The 17,157-nt window shown below is 35.9% G+C and overlaps 1 protein-coding gene across 10 annotated transcripts in view; it reads left to right on the forward strand.

The window, feature by feature from the left end:
• Positions 1–17,157, forward strand: part of epha8 (eph receptor A8) — a 122,980-nt gene continuing 105,823 nt past the window's right edge. For 4 of the 10 annotated variants that reach the window (XM_048172357.1, XM_048172361.1, XM_048172358.1 and 1 more), the window contains exons 1-2: positions 1–513; positions 10,037–10,113. The gene's annotated coding sequence lies outside the window, so the exon portion shown is untranslated. The remainder of the gene's footprint in view (positions 514–10,036; positions 10,114–17,157) is intronic. The other 6 variants (XM_048172365.1, XM_048172366.1, XM_048172360.1 and 3 more) reach the window with 4 other exon arrangements.

The following is a 17,157-nucleotide window of genomic DNA, read 5'->3' on the forward strand; positions in this document are numbered from 1 at the left end:
AAATCTATGGGTTATTTTGAGCTGAAACTTCACAGACACATTCAGGGGACACCTAAGACACATTGCACCACTGGTTCTTGCATGTCTCATAACTCATAAATGTGTCAATTTTGAATATAAGCAAACTTGATCACAATTTCAAAACATTTTTTTTAATTTGAACAACAAATTTCGGTCTGTTCCGAATGCAGACCTTTTGTATGGCTTCTGAAGACTTGGAACATAGTGCAAGGGTCTACTTTGATGGTACTATTTGCAGTGCAGACACACAATACATAATGCAACATCCTAAACTGTCTAATTTTTTTTTTTTTTTTACATTACTAAATATGTGGTTAACACTGTTTTTTTTGCAATTTGACATGTTTTCATCATTTTGTGTTATTGTTTGTGCCATTATTTTCAGCAGGTAAAAAGAGGATCAAATCTTTGTCTATGTGTCCATCTGGAAATGGACATTCTTCAAAGCATCTCCCTTTGTCATCCATGAAAGAAATGAAAAATAACATAAGGGTGAGTAAATTATTGATTTTTGCATTCTTTTCCTAAGTAATTTATAAGATATTGGTATAGTGCCCTTGTGCTTTACTCTAAGACATCATGAATATCTTTTAAATTTTTATATATTCCATATTCATTAATTTATGTTTGTTTTACTCATCTAATTTTAGTTGATAAAAGTAACATTTTAGATGAGAAATTACATATTTACAAATTAACTGTTAACTAACTTTTTTGCTGTAGTTACTGTCCATGTTTTAGTGTGTTGTTACAGAAAAAGCATATTTTTTCCCCCATATTTTTTTAGTCTCGTCTTCATGATTGAAGGAATCCAAAAACCTTTCATCAACAAACATTTTTATCAGTTATTTATTGGCGAGATCAATACTGCATGAAACGTTCCTTCTGTGATTCGAACCTACAATTTTATGTTACAGGCCCCAACTTTTAACCAGTAAGCCACATAACTGCAAGTATCCATTAAAGACTCAACAAACCCAGTTGAGTCTAATGAGTGATAACCATGACAATGCAAGTAATTAGAGAATGATGAGACATCAAAGACTTGCTTCAAAGGCTTTCGTGAGAGATTTGGAGGATGGCGCTTTGGGCGCTCGAGATTGATATCACACGGATGAGTCTCGCATCTGTCTCAGCTGTGCCAGCTGACGCAAGCCGCGTTTCTCAGAATAACCCTGACAGCTCAGCTCCATCCTGACACGCGTGTGCCACCGAGGAGCAGCAGCTGATGCAGAAACAATGTTTCTGATCCAACTAATTGTTTTGGACCAGTGTGCATGGTAAAGTTTGAACTTGCATGCTGTCAAACGCTTTGATTTGAAAAACAGTAGTTCCCCCAGCATGGCGCTCCAACCTGTCCAGCATAAACATGCGTGAAATCTTTCCATTTGACCCTTCAATGCCGTGTTCCACTAGACCTGTCATATGAAAGACTCCTCAAATATTCCCATGTCGGAAAGGGTTGTCTTATCGGTGCAGAGGCTATTCCATAGTTCATGGGCCGTGTGACACTGTGTCTAAGGTTCTCATTTTCCTCTCACTTAAAACACCGCAGCAGTGATGTCCCATGTGGGCCCAGTCAGGGGAAAGCTGTCTGCTCCGAGGGCAGGGTCGGCCGCTCCTTCAGACCACGACTGCCAGAGCGCAATAGGCAAATGGCAAGCCAGACGTGTGCCTGACTGAATACGCAATGAGGATAGCTGTGAGAAAGACATATATGTCAGATATTTCATAATGTTAAAAACAGCCCATCTGAATTTGACTGATTACATCAGTGTTTTAGCCAATGAAGACCAAATGGACGTGACAGGAGATTTACTTAATGTCAAAAAATCCCTTTAGTCATTTGTGTTAGGGAAGTGGAATTAAAGCTTAGTCCTGACAAGATTGAAAAGCCCAGCTCCCAAGAGAGAGCATGACGTATGTCAGAAGTTCTGAGGAAAAGTAAGAACCCAGAGAGAAATGTCATTGCTCAGAAGTAGTGTTGTCAAAAGTACAGACTTCGGTATCAAGTCGGTAATGGAATTTTAAAAATGTGACGCCTTGAGCGCTGTTGAGCGGATTCGTAAACACCTCTGATTGGTCATTGTGTTCACGTGCTCGTCAGATATGTCTGTGATTGGCTACAATGATCAACACTTCAAAAACATGTTGTAAATAGACATCAATGACACTCTTCACCGATACACTCTTACACAGATATACACACAGGAGCGTTTGAAAGCAGGCGCTTATGTATCGTTTCAAACGCTCTCTCTTTCAAAATGCTTCCAAACACTTCTGTGTGCTTTCAAACACTAATGTGCGTTGATCATTGTAACCAATCACAGACATGTCTGAGCGTGTGAAAACAAAGGCCAATCATTTTTAAAAGTCCAGTACCGACTTGGTACACAATACTATTTAGATATTTTCATAAAAATACAAAAAAAAATAATGCTGCATCATATTGGCCATGTACACACTGTAAAGTTTCAGGAGTGACGATCCAACCGCATTTAGGAGTGAGTCCTCTAAATTATGGTTTTGTGTGTGTACGGAACACGACTTGCTCCTGAAACTGCGATGATTGACACCGTGGTAACCATGGCAACGCTTAGGCATAGAGACAGCGACACGCATCATGATCTGAAAACCACGCCCACCGCGGGGGAAAACAATCCAATCGTCTCCATTGACTTTGTATTGCGTGAAGCTGCCTCCTTGTCATTTCTGACTTATAACAAAAAACAGAACAATGTCTAAAAGCTGCTATGTGACAGGGTGTACAGCAAACAAGATAAAAAACCCAGAACCAAAAACACAGAAGTTTTTATAAGCTGTCGACCCAAAAAAGGAGCACAAAAGGGGATACAGGCAATTGAGACAGAGCGTGACGTTATATTACTCTGAGAACTACTCCCACTGGAAGGGGAACGAAATCAGCAATAGGAAATATATTATATAAAACTGACATTTGGACATTTGACTTACCAGTGACAAAATGTTTACTGCACACGTAGGCATACTGAGTGTCAGGATCCCAAAATGTACCCATTCTGCTGATGCTTCACGTCTTATTGCCTGTATCCACTTTTGGCTTTTATGGTTCGGTAGCTTAAAAAAATTAATTCTGGGTTTTTTTTATCTTGTTTGCTGTACACATTTTGTCACATAGCAGTGTTTAGACATTGTTCTGTTTTTTGTTATAAGTCAGAAATGACAATCAAGCAGCCTCCAAAATACAAAGTCAATGGAGACGATTGGATTGTTCACCCCCTGTGTGGACGTGGCCTAAATGTGCTCTGTCCCGCATGTTTGGCATCTGCTCTTCTGACCAAAGTAATATTACAGCGACAAAAGGCTTGTTATATTCAACCATTTTAACTAGGAGGCGTTTACAGTGTGTTGCCATGTCCACTTATTAAGCGTTTTTGGGCTTGTTGTTTAAAGGTGCCATCGAATCAAAAATTTAATTTACCTTGGCATAGTTGAATAACAAGAGTTCAGTACATGGAAATGACATACAGTGAGTCTCAAACTTCATTGTTTCCTCCTTCTTATATAAATCTCATTTGTTTAAAAGACTTCCAAAGAACAGGCTTTGAATCTCAACATAACACAGACTGTTACGTAACAGTCGGGATCATTAATATGTACGCCCCCAATATTTGCATATGCCAGCTCATGTTCAAGGCATTACACAAGGGCAGCCAGTATTAACGTCTGGATCTGTGCACAGCTGAATCATCAGACTAGGTAAGCAAGCAAGAACAATAGCGAAAAATGGCAGATGGAGCAATAATAACTGTCATGATCCATGATAACATGATATTTTTAGTGACATTTGTAAATTGTCTTTCTGAATGTTTCGTTAGCATGTTGCTAATGTACAGTTAAATGTGGTTAAAGTTACCATCGTTTCTTACTGTATTCACAGAGACAAGAGCCGTCGCTATTTTCATTATTAAACACTTGCAGTCTGTATAATTCATAAAAACAACTTCATTCTTTATAAATCTCTCCAACAGTGTGTAATGTTAGCTTTAGCCATGGAGCACCATCAAACTCATTCAGAATCAAATGTAAACATCCAAATAAATACCATACTTACGCGATTAGACATGCTGCATGACGAACACTTTGTAAAGATCCATTTTGAGGGTTATATTAGCTGTGTGAACTTTATGCTGTTTAAGGCAAGCGCGAGCTCCGGGGACGGGGAGCATGAGAATTTAAAGGGGCCGCAGCCTGAATCGGTGCATATTTAATGATGCCCCAAAATAGGCAGTTAAAAAAATTAATTAAAAAAAATCTATGGGGTATTTTGAGCTGCAACTTCACAGACACATTCAGGGGACACCTTAGACTTACCTAGACTTACGTTCGATGGCACCTTTAAGCTTGGAGTTATTAAAGTGTGATGCAATATTTTGGTCTTATTTTTAGCATAAAGCATTTGGGTTTATTTTGGTATATTGTGGGCTGGCAACACAAATGAGTCAAGGCTTGTACCACTTTTCGTGTGATTTCGTGCACCGCAAATAAAGAAGAGAAAAACATTTCTGATGGCGGTTAGAATACATTATTAACAACTAATTGTTCAGTTTGGTTTCTTACACACTTCGGGAGTTAAAGGGATAGTTCACCTAAAAATGAAAATTCTGCCATCATTTACTCACCCTCAAGTTGTTCCAAACCTGTATGAGTTTCTTTCTTCTGCTGAACACAAAAGAAGATATTCTGAAGAATGTTTGTGACCAAACAGTTGATGGACACTATTGACTTTTTTCCCATACTATGGAAGTCAGTAGGGCCCATCAACGGTTGTTTGCCTCCAAGACCCGCCCAACTTTTATGGCAGGAGGATCTCAGTCACTGAAGGTGAATCTAAAAGCATTTTTTTCTCTAGTTGCCATGGCAACATCAGAGCCAAAACCTTTCTGTTTTCAGCTGACACAAAAATCAATGTGAAAAGTTGCTTCTTTCACACTTACTTACCTGACAGTGCATCATATCATGGCCTCCATAAATAGTTCTTTTCATTTAGAGCTGGTGGAGTGAAGGGGAAAAGAAAGAATGTCTAGAACTCCTAAATCCAGTGCTGCAGATGACAAATCTCCAGCCTTAAGTATTTATCACCACGAATACCGATATGCGGTGATTTCAACAAATAGCTCTTTGTCATACGCCCCACATTGCCAGTGTGGTAAAATTACAGCGAACTACATCACGGATTCCCCCTTACTCCAGCTCAGCCACTTTGACTCCTTTATTCACGCCCTGTACTGATTTTTATATATAAATTTCCCCTCCCTCTTTGGTTTTTTATATTTCCCCATCTATTCCCCACGTTAATAGCCTTTAACATAGTACAGTGCTGCCCTGGTAACAAAGAGAGGCTTCCTCAAGCCATTAATCACGATGACAAGTCCTTTGTTGTCAGTTAGCAGCTGTGCGCGGAGGAACATTACTCTTCTATTCTGGCCCGCGGTGCCGAGTCGGCCCGCTCTGCTCCTCTTTTCATGAGGAATCGGAAACTGGAGGGTCCAACCCCTGCTCGCTTATCAGCTGCTAATTGAACTCCCAGCTGTTAAGAAAATGGTCCCTGTGTGTATTTTCAGCCGAGTTTTGGCAGATATTGCAGCCTGGAATGAACTCGGGAATGTCTGCCAGCCGCGCTAGTTTCTAAAGGTTAATAATTTGTTTTTGATGAAGGATGATGGCAAACTTTGAGTCGCGTGAAACAGTATTTTAAATGACCGGCCCTCTGAGAATTCCCGGCATGTCAACATCACAACTTCATTTTTAGCTCTGGGGCTGTTTAGGTATGCCAGTGCGAACCTATTCTCAGCGATAGTTATAGCTGTAGGCACTCGAAAACGATGGCCTGTAAAACAGCTGTTTTATTTACTTGCCTGTTGGCTGGTAACATGTAATATTTGAGGCTGCAATCATTACAAGTTTTAAATGTCAGTTGCAGTATCTAGGAAATTTGTGTCTTCCCCCCCTTCAGAACTCCATGTGGTGACACATTTGTGGGATATTCCTCGGCTCATATTAACCCATCAAAAAGACAGATGAGGAACAAAAACACGATATGATGTTTTTAAGACTTGGAAGTAGGTTATCCTAAATTATATTTATATTATACAGTACTGTTAAAAAAAATTGGGGTCGGTACAATTTTATTAAAGAAATTAATACTTTTGTTCAGCAAGGATGCATTAAATTGATTCAAAGTGACAGTAAAGACAATATAAAAGTTACAAAAGATAATTTCAAGTAAATGCTGTTCTTTTTAACTTATTCATCATAGAATCCTGAAAAAAATGTATCACGTTTTTCACAAAACATAAATGCAGCACAACTGTTTTAAACATTGATAATAATGTTTCTTGAGCAGAAAATTATCATATTAGAATGATTTCTGAAGGATCATGTGACACTGAAGACTGGAGTAATGATGCTGAAAATTCAGCTTTGATCACGGGAATATATTAATTTTTAAAATATATTCAAATAGAAAACCGGTATTTTAAATTGCAGTAATATTTCACAATATTACTGTTTTCACTGTGTTTGTGATCAAATAAACTTCTTACTATCTACTATACTACTATCTTACTATTCCCAAACTTTTGAACCGTAGTGAACATATAATTATATTATTTTTTTGAGCACATTTTAAAAACATGACAACTTTTAAGGTACTTTTGTCATTTTTGAAGCTTGATTGCAAATATAAGTGTCCACTTTCATTATGAATAAATCACACACACACACATACATATATATATATATATATATATAATATGAAACGGCATGAGGGTGAATAAATAATTTCTTTTTTTTTTATTTTAATCCTTTTATTTTTTGTAAGGAATCCTCAGAAAGGACTTTATGAATTCAAAATTATGATAAAAGGGTGACGTTTTTGGTGGTGCAGAGTACCTCTACAGTGAAATTTCCTAATTAAAGTATGTTGCATTGGGAGAAAAATACAATTATTTAATAATTCTATTTATTTAATAAATTCAAACAATTCAAAATACAATTTCATGACTGGTCAGAAATATTTTTGAATGGAAAATTTACTCCATGCAAATGAACGTGATTTTAATAGTAAAAAACTGTAAAAATGCTATGGTGAAAAACAGTTAATTGGTTAACAGAAAGTTTCTGTACTATATACGTAGAATAACTGTAATAGATCTAACGGTACATTTAATGTAATTTTACGGTAAAATACCATTAAATTTACAGTTTTTGGAAGTGAAAAATAACAAGTCATTGTATAATTTACAGTGAACAACCGTAAATTGACATTCCCTCAATTCCCTGCGTGACACTTCACATTTGATGTATTTTCGTTGAAATAACTCTGCTTCTTCTTAGTTTTTTCTAATCAGATATGTACATTAGGGTTTTATGTTACATCTAATGTTGTCAAATTAATGTTTATTGCATTTTTAAAATTTCTTGTGTGTTACCATGATGGTGTTTAGTGTGTGTGTGAGTGACACTATATATTAGTATTGTCCTTCTCAGCTTGTGTAAAAGCTGCTTGTGATGAGCTTTGATTCATCATGTGACTCTCATCACCACTGTGTTTGGTGGTTGTCAGTGTATTACAAAGGTACAAAGCAGATATTAGTACTTTAATATGTTGGTAAATTAACATTATATCAGTTAATGAAATATGTTTTTTTACTGCAAATTTAACGGAATATTTTTTTTACGTTGCTACCGTATTTTTTTACGGTAAAGTTTTGGCAACCACAGCTGCCTTTTTTTTACCGTAAATTTTACAAGGATTTTTTTTACAGCTGTCATTGGCGGTGTAGGTTAATTTTGGACCCTAGCTGTATAGACAACCACCTCACAGTGTTTTAAAAAGCAAAAACAAATTCTAACAAGTTGCAGTGAACTTAAATTGACCGCCGAGTGTTTCACCACCCAAAAATCCACACTTTAATTGGGCTTGACATGCGGTTAGCGCTCCAGGTTTCCTCTCCACCCTTCATCAAACAGACATGAAAAATAACCGATAATGCGCAACAAAGCAACAAAACCAGCACGGCTATGTATAAACATGACTCATATTGAAGTTGTTTGTGTCCTAACCACTGTTGTTGTGTAGATTAGGGTCTGTGAAAAGCACCGTGCGGTATTAGCCTGCTACGCGCTAACTGCTGTCGTACTGCCAAAAGCCTGGAGTCAATCCGTGTCTCTGGAGCTGCGTTCGGAGCTGAGCGCCTCCAGATGAACTTTCCCTCACCCTGCCTCCCACAACCGCTGTGACTGCCACTAGCTCGCTTACAGGCCTCCTCTGAAAGTGACAAAAAGCCTATGCTGTGTGGTGACGGGCCTTGTTCTGTCATTCTCCTTGTCCACCCCCATTTCCCATTCCCACTGTTTGTCTCACAAGAATGGGAAGCATAAATGTGTGTGTGTGTTTAAGACAGCGAGAGAGAATGAGAGAGAGCAGGGTGTCTCTGTCTGCTCAGCAGAAATCCCTCCCTAATGAAGTCCTTCCTGTCACCTATAGCGTCTGTTTACTTTGTTCTTCCTTTATTTTGCATAATATATGTGCATATAGGCTTGTTTGAGCGTGCGTCTTTGAGTCTCAGCTCCAGCCATATGTGACTGAGATAACAAGTTCCACAAATTAACGATGCTGTCGTAAACATATTTTTGGAGCCATGCTAAGTTCATATCATATAGTCTGCGTGTTTAAGCGTTTGGCTTCCTGAATATCGCATTCTATTAAGAAAGTTTTGTGAATTTTTAGATTGGTGCTTGATCCAGTTTCTGTACCCCAGGAGGAAATCCTGCGGTTGCCCCTGGTGGTTATGGGCATGAATGACACCTTTCATTGAAGGAGATTCATATCTAGAGATCAAAATGTCATGGAGACTCTTTGACTAGAACAACTGCATAGCAACACCCTAAAACCACTCAGAACATCTTAGCAACCGCATAAGCACCCAGAAACACCCTAGCAAGCACCACTGACATTTATTTCAGAAAATGTAGTTGTGAAAGCTACAGCTGCTAACTATGGGCAACAAGTGACTAATTACTTCAGACAACAAAAACATCATTCCTCCATGTCTGCTTAATTAGCTTGACTCATTATTGAAGAGTCCACATGTTTAAGATCCTCTCATGGTCTTTAGAGAGTTGCAATCGATAGGAAACGAGTCAAATAACCTCAAATACACCCTTGAATGTCTGAAACATGAGCTGTGCTAACATGTTGATGCTTCTGATATCTCTGATCCAAGGAGTAATGGTTCAAAGTGCTGAAGGCACAAATGAAAGTGGATTTTTAAATTTTCTATAAAATGTGATTTGGTGTTTAGCCATGGAAATGTGCCATCACAATGCTAGGGCGTTGCGGGTGGTTTTCAGAGCGTTTGCTAAAGAGTTTCTATGGTGTTTTGAATCATTTTTGGAATGTTGCTAATTGCTGGTGGGTTGCCAGGTGGTTTCTAGATATGGCTTGTGTCCTTCACCGAAATGTTTATTGCAGTTGTAGCTAAAAGAATAATAACACATCCAATTGACTTGGCAGCCAAGGTAACTCTATCGCCCCCTTGCTGAGGTAAGGTTTCTTGTCACAACGCTTCATCAAGGAGAATGTGAGCTTTCAGTGCATTGGTCAAGCATCGACGTTTGAGTTTGCTTACTTGGTTAAAGTAGATATCTGGCCTTAGGATTAAAGGTTTGTTCAATAGTAACATTAACAGTCCTTAGCATGTGTCACTCATTCAGTGAGAGCAGCACATATAAAAGATTCCCAGTTGATTGCATCAGTATAACTAGTTAAAGTAAAAGCGTGATTCTGTCCTAAAAAAGCTAATTGAAACTGTCTTTCTTAACCTGGATGAATGAATATGAAACCCGGGTGTCATCTCAGAGTTATTAATCATAATTAGGAAGCCATTTAGTGGTCATACTTCATAGCAAGATGTCATGTCTCTGCCTCTGATAAAGTGATAATTAACCCATAATCATCTTCTTTCTCAAGGTGCATCACCTTTATGATGACAAATATGGAAACTGGACAACTGAGAATTGCATCCAAAAAATATCAAACAACTGAAGGTAAGAGAAGCGCCAGGACACACACACGCACACACTATAAATTATATATATATATATATATATATAGTTATCATTTTTATTTAATGCAAATAATATCTATATTTATAAAATGTAATATAATTTATATAATTTCTTTTCATTTTTTTTATATATACTGTATATATTATTAGTTTTTCTATATTTATTTATATTAATTTTTTTATATTCATTGAATAACTGAATGAATAACTGGCCAAAAAAATAAATAAATAAAGGAATTTTAATCAATCTGTGAATACATTTTTGAACCAGTTCATTTAAACTGTCCAAATGAACCAATTCACTAAAAAAATTATGACTCACTAAAAACAGAGTTCGCAGTGCTACGCAAAAGAGAGTACAGTTCACGAGCGTGTGTTTGATTACTGCCTCTGTTCAAAAAGTTGCTTGTTACTGGAAAAGCTACTGTCTTTAGCAGTTGCCACACTATTACGAATTGGTGAACAACATGTGCTCAAGTCATTTTTTACTCACTTTTGACTCTTAGAGGGTTTAATTTTGCACCTTGCCTGAAGGTCTTCAGAAGCACCGAATATTAAATTCCCAGGTGTGTGAGTCCATGAGGGGAATAGTGCTAGTAGACGAGTACACATGACTACGCCGTATTTACAGTTTGTAAGGATTCTTCCAGAGTGCAGTGTCACGTTCAATAGAGCCGGGAGCTAATTTTCACAGTCTATGAGGAGGACGGCCACATTAATCACTACTTTGAATTTTGAATCCTGGCACTTTCACGCAAGGCGGCTTTCCATGCCTCTGAGGGAGATAAGGCAATCTTTCACCATCTCTAATAGAATGAAAAAAGAGATGGGATGAAGCAGATCGAAAATGAGGGTGAGGGTGGATGAGGAGTTTGTCCACCCTTGATTTGATCCAATCAGGCTAGTGGACCATTAATTTACAAAATAGCTAACAATGTATATTACTCATAAAAGCAACCTTAAGTGCTTGCAGGGACTTGCAGAATAAAGACTCTATGCAAATGTGCAAAACAATGAATGAGCTAAGAATAAATTAAATAAGAGAAAATCTCTGAACTCAGAGAGATAAGCCACTTTATGACTTTCCCACCGACGGCTTAGGCGGAAAGAGAGACTCATTTGCTGTGATGTGCATCCACATTTCAACAACAAAAGTTTCTCATTTATAACTGAAACATACAGTGGAAACGCTCATTAATATGCATCAAAGAGAAAACGTAATAAAGCTACAGACTTTATCTTATTATCACAGACAGGTATGAACAAGCATTCAGTTTAGATGGGATTGAAGCAGCATATTGTGGTATGGAAGCTTGTTTCTGCCACTAAATAAATAAAAAAATTAAAAAGGTAATTGCTTTTTATAATGCTATACTATATGTGCAATTGCGAGTTATAAAGTCAGAATTGAAATCGCAACTCTGACTTTTTTTCCTCACAATTATGAGTTTTTAATCACACAATTCTGACTTTAAACTCGCAATTCTGACCGTTTTTCTCACAATTGCAAGTTTGCATTTTTTCTCAGAATTGCAAGCTATATAGTCAGAATTGTGAGATATAAACTCGCAATTCTGAGCAATTCTGTGTTTTTTTCCCTCACAATTGGACATTATAACACGTAATTGCGAGTTATATCTCACAATTCTGAGAAAAAAGTCAGAATTGCGAGATATAAAGTTGCAATTACCTTTTTTATTTTTTATTTCATGGTGGAAACAAGCTTCCGTATCATGGTGATTCTTCAATGCTTTTTTTATTTTAAAAACAGTCGTTTTGTTTTAAAAAAAATAAATACCGTTTAATACCGTTTCCTAAATTTGGAAAGTGTCAAAAAAGCTACAATTTGCCAGAATTACAGGTTTAAAACCAGCCATTGTTTTGTCATTGTCTTGACTTAAAAGTTTTCTTTTCTTGATTCCTCTTGGTCTGCGGATAACGAAAGACATTCCTAAGCACTATGTGTGTGTGTGTGTATATATATATATATATATATATATATATATATATAATTCTTTCAGAAAAAAAAGGCACAAAATCTGTCACTGAGGCGGTACCCTTTCAAAAGGTACAACTTTGTACCTAAAGAGTGCATATTAGTACCTCAAAAGGTACATATTGGTACCAAAAGTGTACCTAAATGGCACATATTAGAACCTTTTTGAAAGGGTACCATCCCAGTGACAGCTTTTGTACCTTTTTTTCTGAGAGTGATACTATAATCATTGCCAGACATAATCAATGGCCTTTAACTTTGCACTTTTTAAGAACTTCTCAGAATTTATTTGTCTTTTATGTACAGTTTTGTATTTTTTATAACAGAAAATATCTATAAATGTAAAGATTTACTGTCACAAACAATATGAAAATCCAAGGCTTGTGATGACTGTTTTAACACAGATGAATTAGTTTGAAGAAGTTTTGTTTTTCAAGTTTTCAAGTAGTCAGGAATGAAAGAATCGCCCATTAATGAGAAACAAAGACTGTCTAGACTTTGCTTTTGTGATTATGATTATTTTCTGACTGAATAAGCAAAGCCCTCTCGCTATCGTTAAAGAGCTGAAGACAACATAATAAGATCAGCGGGTGGTAACCTGTCATGATCGTCTACACACTTCATGCTTGGCCTATAATGTGAGATGCTAGAGGTGTGTGATTTTTGCAGAGGGCTTTACTTTGAATGTCACATTGATCACACTTGCTGATTCGGCTGTCAGGAATGTAATTAATGTCGTTTTAGATGTTCTCAAACTGTCATCGGTGATAGGAGCTACAGATGTTCTGCATTGGATCTGTGACTCACGGTGTATTTTTACCACACTCACAGTGGCATTTTTATTTTTAAAGGGCAGTTGACACTCATATTAGCATATTAGTTTCTGCACATTGATTACTTGATTACCAATTACAAGTTATGAGAAGTGGAAAATGAAGGCTTTATAGAAGTGGGAATTAAAATCGGTAATCTTAATGTCTTTTGGATATTGCTTATGTACAGCAAATGTTAAAAAATTAAATTACAATTTAAAAAAAAAAAAAAAAAAATTATATTAAAAATATAGAATAAAATGAAAACAGTGACTATAAGGCCTGCTGCTTTGAAATGTGTGGTTTTCTCTTGCTTAATTCGAAATTACAATTTAGGCTTCATTTAGCACCGAAACAAGGAAAAAGAAAAGCTTATTTTCATCCTTGTTAATGCCATTTGAAAAAACTGCATCTGTGCATTAACCTTCATTGTTGTGCATGTCTAGCACTAGCTTGTTTTGTGTTTCATAGCGAATTTTGGTGATTTTTGTACCTTCGTCATGGTTAACAGAGCTGCAGGGCTTCCCAATGTGATTAGCTTAAAATTGGCTCTGAATCCTGCCATGGAGAAAGTGATTTGCTTGTGCGTTTGAAGTTGGCGGCAATTTTAGGAAGCCTTTGAGTGGCTGTTTGAACTGAATTTGACCCGTCCGTTCCATCCTTTCACTGTTTGGTCTGGCATTCGCATGGCGTTTGATTAAAACTTCACATTAGCCTTTGATGAGAACAAGCTTCTCCTTTGTAGCGCGCGCTCCATCTGGAGAACCGGCCACCATAAGGTTGGCATCTTCATTGTGACATGCTCACATGCCCTCCAGCCACCGATAAAGGGATAGTTTGACCAAAAATAAAAATGTCTGTTGTCATTTACTCACCCTCTTACAAAGAAAGATTGAAGGATATGGCTGCTCTTTTTATATTTAATATCTAATCATTTAGAAAAAAATATATATAAATATTTTTTTTCAAAACAAATAAATAAAAAAGTAATTGTGTGTGTGTGTGTGTGTGTGTTTTTATATATATATATATATATATATATATATATATATATATATAGTTATTGTAAAAATATTTATATACATGTATGTGCTAAAATATTATATAATAAATATATAATTTATGTGTAATATTCTAATATAATATAATTTATGTTTGCACATATATATATATATATATATATATATATATATATATATATATAGATTATAATATATATATATATATATATATATATATATATATATATTAGATTATAATATATATAAATATTTTTTTTCAAAACAAATGATTACAATTACTAATATATATATATATTAGTAATTGTGTGTGTGTTTATATATATATATATATATATATATATATATATATATATATATATATATATATATATATTATATACATGTATTTGCTAAAATATTATATAATAAATATATATAATTTGTGTGTAATATTCTAATATAATATAATTTATGTTTGCACATATATATATTATATTATAATATATAGCATATATAGTATAGCATTATATATATTATATAATATAGCATATTAAATAATATATATGCAAACATATGAATGATTTTAAAAAATAAAGTAGTTTATATAATGTATCTCTATAATTTATATATATATATATATATACAGCTATGGAAAAAATTGATTTCTGAACTTGGAGTGGTCTCTTAATTTTTTCCATAGCTGTATATATATATATATATGTGTGTATAAAGTTTATGGCTGTTCTTTTCTGCTTACTGGAGCTTTCAAGCTTCAAAAAAGACACAAAAGCAGCATAAAAGTACCATAAAAATAGTCCATATTCCTTGAGCGTGAAATTATAAGTCTTCTAAAGTCAAATGACATGAGGGTGAGTAAATGCTGTAATATTTTAATATGATATTTTTGGATGAACCATCCCTTTAAAGCTTCCAAACACCCAGAAAAGTCTTTAAAAAGCATTCGTCTGCAAGTTTGTCAGGGAAAAATAGCTAAGCGATGATGTAATGGCCACAAGAGAACAACAAGTGCTGCCAATAACAGATGACGTAAGACAACAATGCGTGCCATGATGTGTTAATAAGATAACCATTTTGTTCATACATAATTTTTTGCTTGAAATACATCCATCTGATCTGTTTTCTAGGCATGAGCATGATTCATCATAACGCTAATTGCATTTATTATATTTTTTCCATAAATAGATGAATCCATTAGACTACACAAGCGTGCTGCTGCAGGTTTATATATAGCAGCCACTCAGTGTCCAAGACCCGTGTAGTGACCCGCACCATCTGCTGCCACGCAGTGCCACAAAATGGCAGGCCGCAGGGTAGCCAGGCAGGTAATTCGAGGCTGGCGTGTGCCAAGCACGCTGCCCGAGCGTCCATCAAGCGCACATGAACGTCAGGTCACCAGCAGTGCTTCTCGTGCAGCAGTATGTTGGAGTTTATTAAACACTTCGAGGCAGACACACGCCTGGTTAGTGCGGGCCGTAGCGCATGACAGCACATCAGGATGAGAGAAGACGTTTGGGTGGTTGTTGCTTGAGGGATACAGCCGAAGAAAAGTTCATTTTAGTGGGTGAATGTAACGAAACCTGTCTAGAACATGCCCATGTGATATTTCATGCCACAGACAAAAAATATCATTGAAGTAAATAAAGCTCATTTATTTTTAAGGCCATTAAAGTCATCGTGAAATGGAACCTTGTCTATTTTCTAAATGCATATTATTGATCTTCAGACTTCCTCCATCCAATCAACAACCCTCCCTTCATTTTTTTCTCTTGAATAATCCGTACGTCACAGTACGGAAGAAATGATCTGTCGCTAGTTTTTGTCGCTATGTTTTTGCATTGTGATGTCATATTTTTCATGACAATCAAGCGCATTAAATGCAAAAAATATGAGTATTTATAAAATAAATAAAGATTTTTTTTTTTAAAGCTGTCTCGGATATTGCCATGACGGAGTGTGAGGGTGAACACGGTACATAGTGCAGCAGGAATCAGAGTTCACTGATCACGTGACGAGAGTAAGTGATGAGATGACTGACAAGACTATGGCAGAGGATTCATTGCACAACAGAGCCTAAGCATCTGACTTATGACTTATTTTGTAGAATGCGCGCTCAGCGCCGCCATTCCCTATTAACAGAGTACGCGCGATCGCGAAATCGAAAGCGAAAGTAAAACGCGAACACGCATTCAAACGCAATTTCAGTACCCCTCATTTTGAAAGCAGCTCCCTGATGCATGCAATATGAAAGCTATCTTAGGCTGGGCTGTGTATTTGTAACCATCTCTTAGCTCTGTATCATGCTCGAAGAAAAATTTGGTCTATTTGCACTTTGAATATTGAGAGAGTACTTTGATTATGGTTGCACTTATTGTTTACACTATAGCCTAAGACTAAGAGAAATCTGTTATTAATTTTTATTTATATTGTTTTTATTTCTATGATCAATTTGTGGAAAGGAGTTCAGTTAGGAGGTCAAAAGTTCCTGCCAATAGCTCATAAATCATGTACAGTTCTAACTTCTAAGGTCTGAAGAGACTTATATGAAATCATACAGGAGAAAAGCTTGTTTGTGACAAAACCTTTACAGTGCTTGAGTATTGTTGTCTTTTACTGCTAATGATAATTCATAGTCAGAAAGTAGAACTGAAATGACATTCATTACAAGATGATTAGCTAAAACATAGTGAGGTAGTTGTTAAGTTTAGGTATTGGGTAGGATTAAGGGATCTAAACTATGGTCATGTAGAATAAGTACTAATAAATAGCCAATATCCTAGTAATATGCATGATAATAAGCAGGGTTGGGCAAAAATACATCAAAATGTATTTTAAAATAAAATACAAAATACCTTAATTTTAAATGTATCAAAATAAACTACAAAATACAACAGCCACAAAATGTATCAAAATAAAATACTGTATTTTGGTATTTTAAAAATACTAAAAAATACTTTTACAAGGGAGCAAACCTTCCATCAATTGGCCTATTTTATCTATCCCTTCATCATTACACTGACTCAGTTGATTAACAGATCAAATATTAACATATTCCTGTGATCGCCCAGATGAAATTTAGTTTTAAAGTAACCAACAGTTTAATTTTTAACAGTTTGCGAATGGCTTATAATTGTATCCTAATTTAGTTACTTGATGTTTGGTAACAAAGGGCCTACTTTGCATCAGCAACACGGACT

The sequence above is a fragment of the Megalobrama amblycephala genome, linkage group LG21 (genome assembly GCF_018812025.1).
Source record: "Megalobrama amblycephala isolate DHTTF-2021 linkage group LG21, ASM1881202v1, whole genome shotgun sequence".
Classification (NCBI taxonomy): domain Eukaryota; kingdom Metazoa; phylum Chordata; class Actinopteri; order Cypriniformes; family Xenocyprididae; genus Megalobrama; species Megalobrama amblycephala.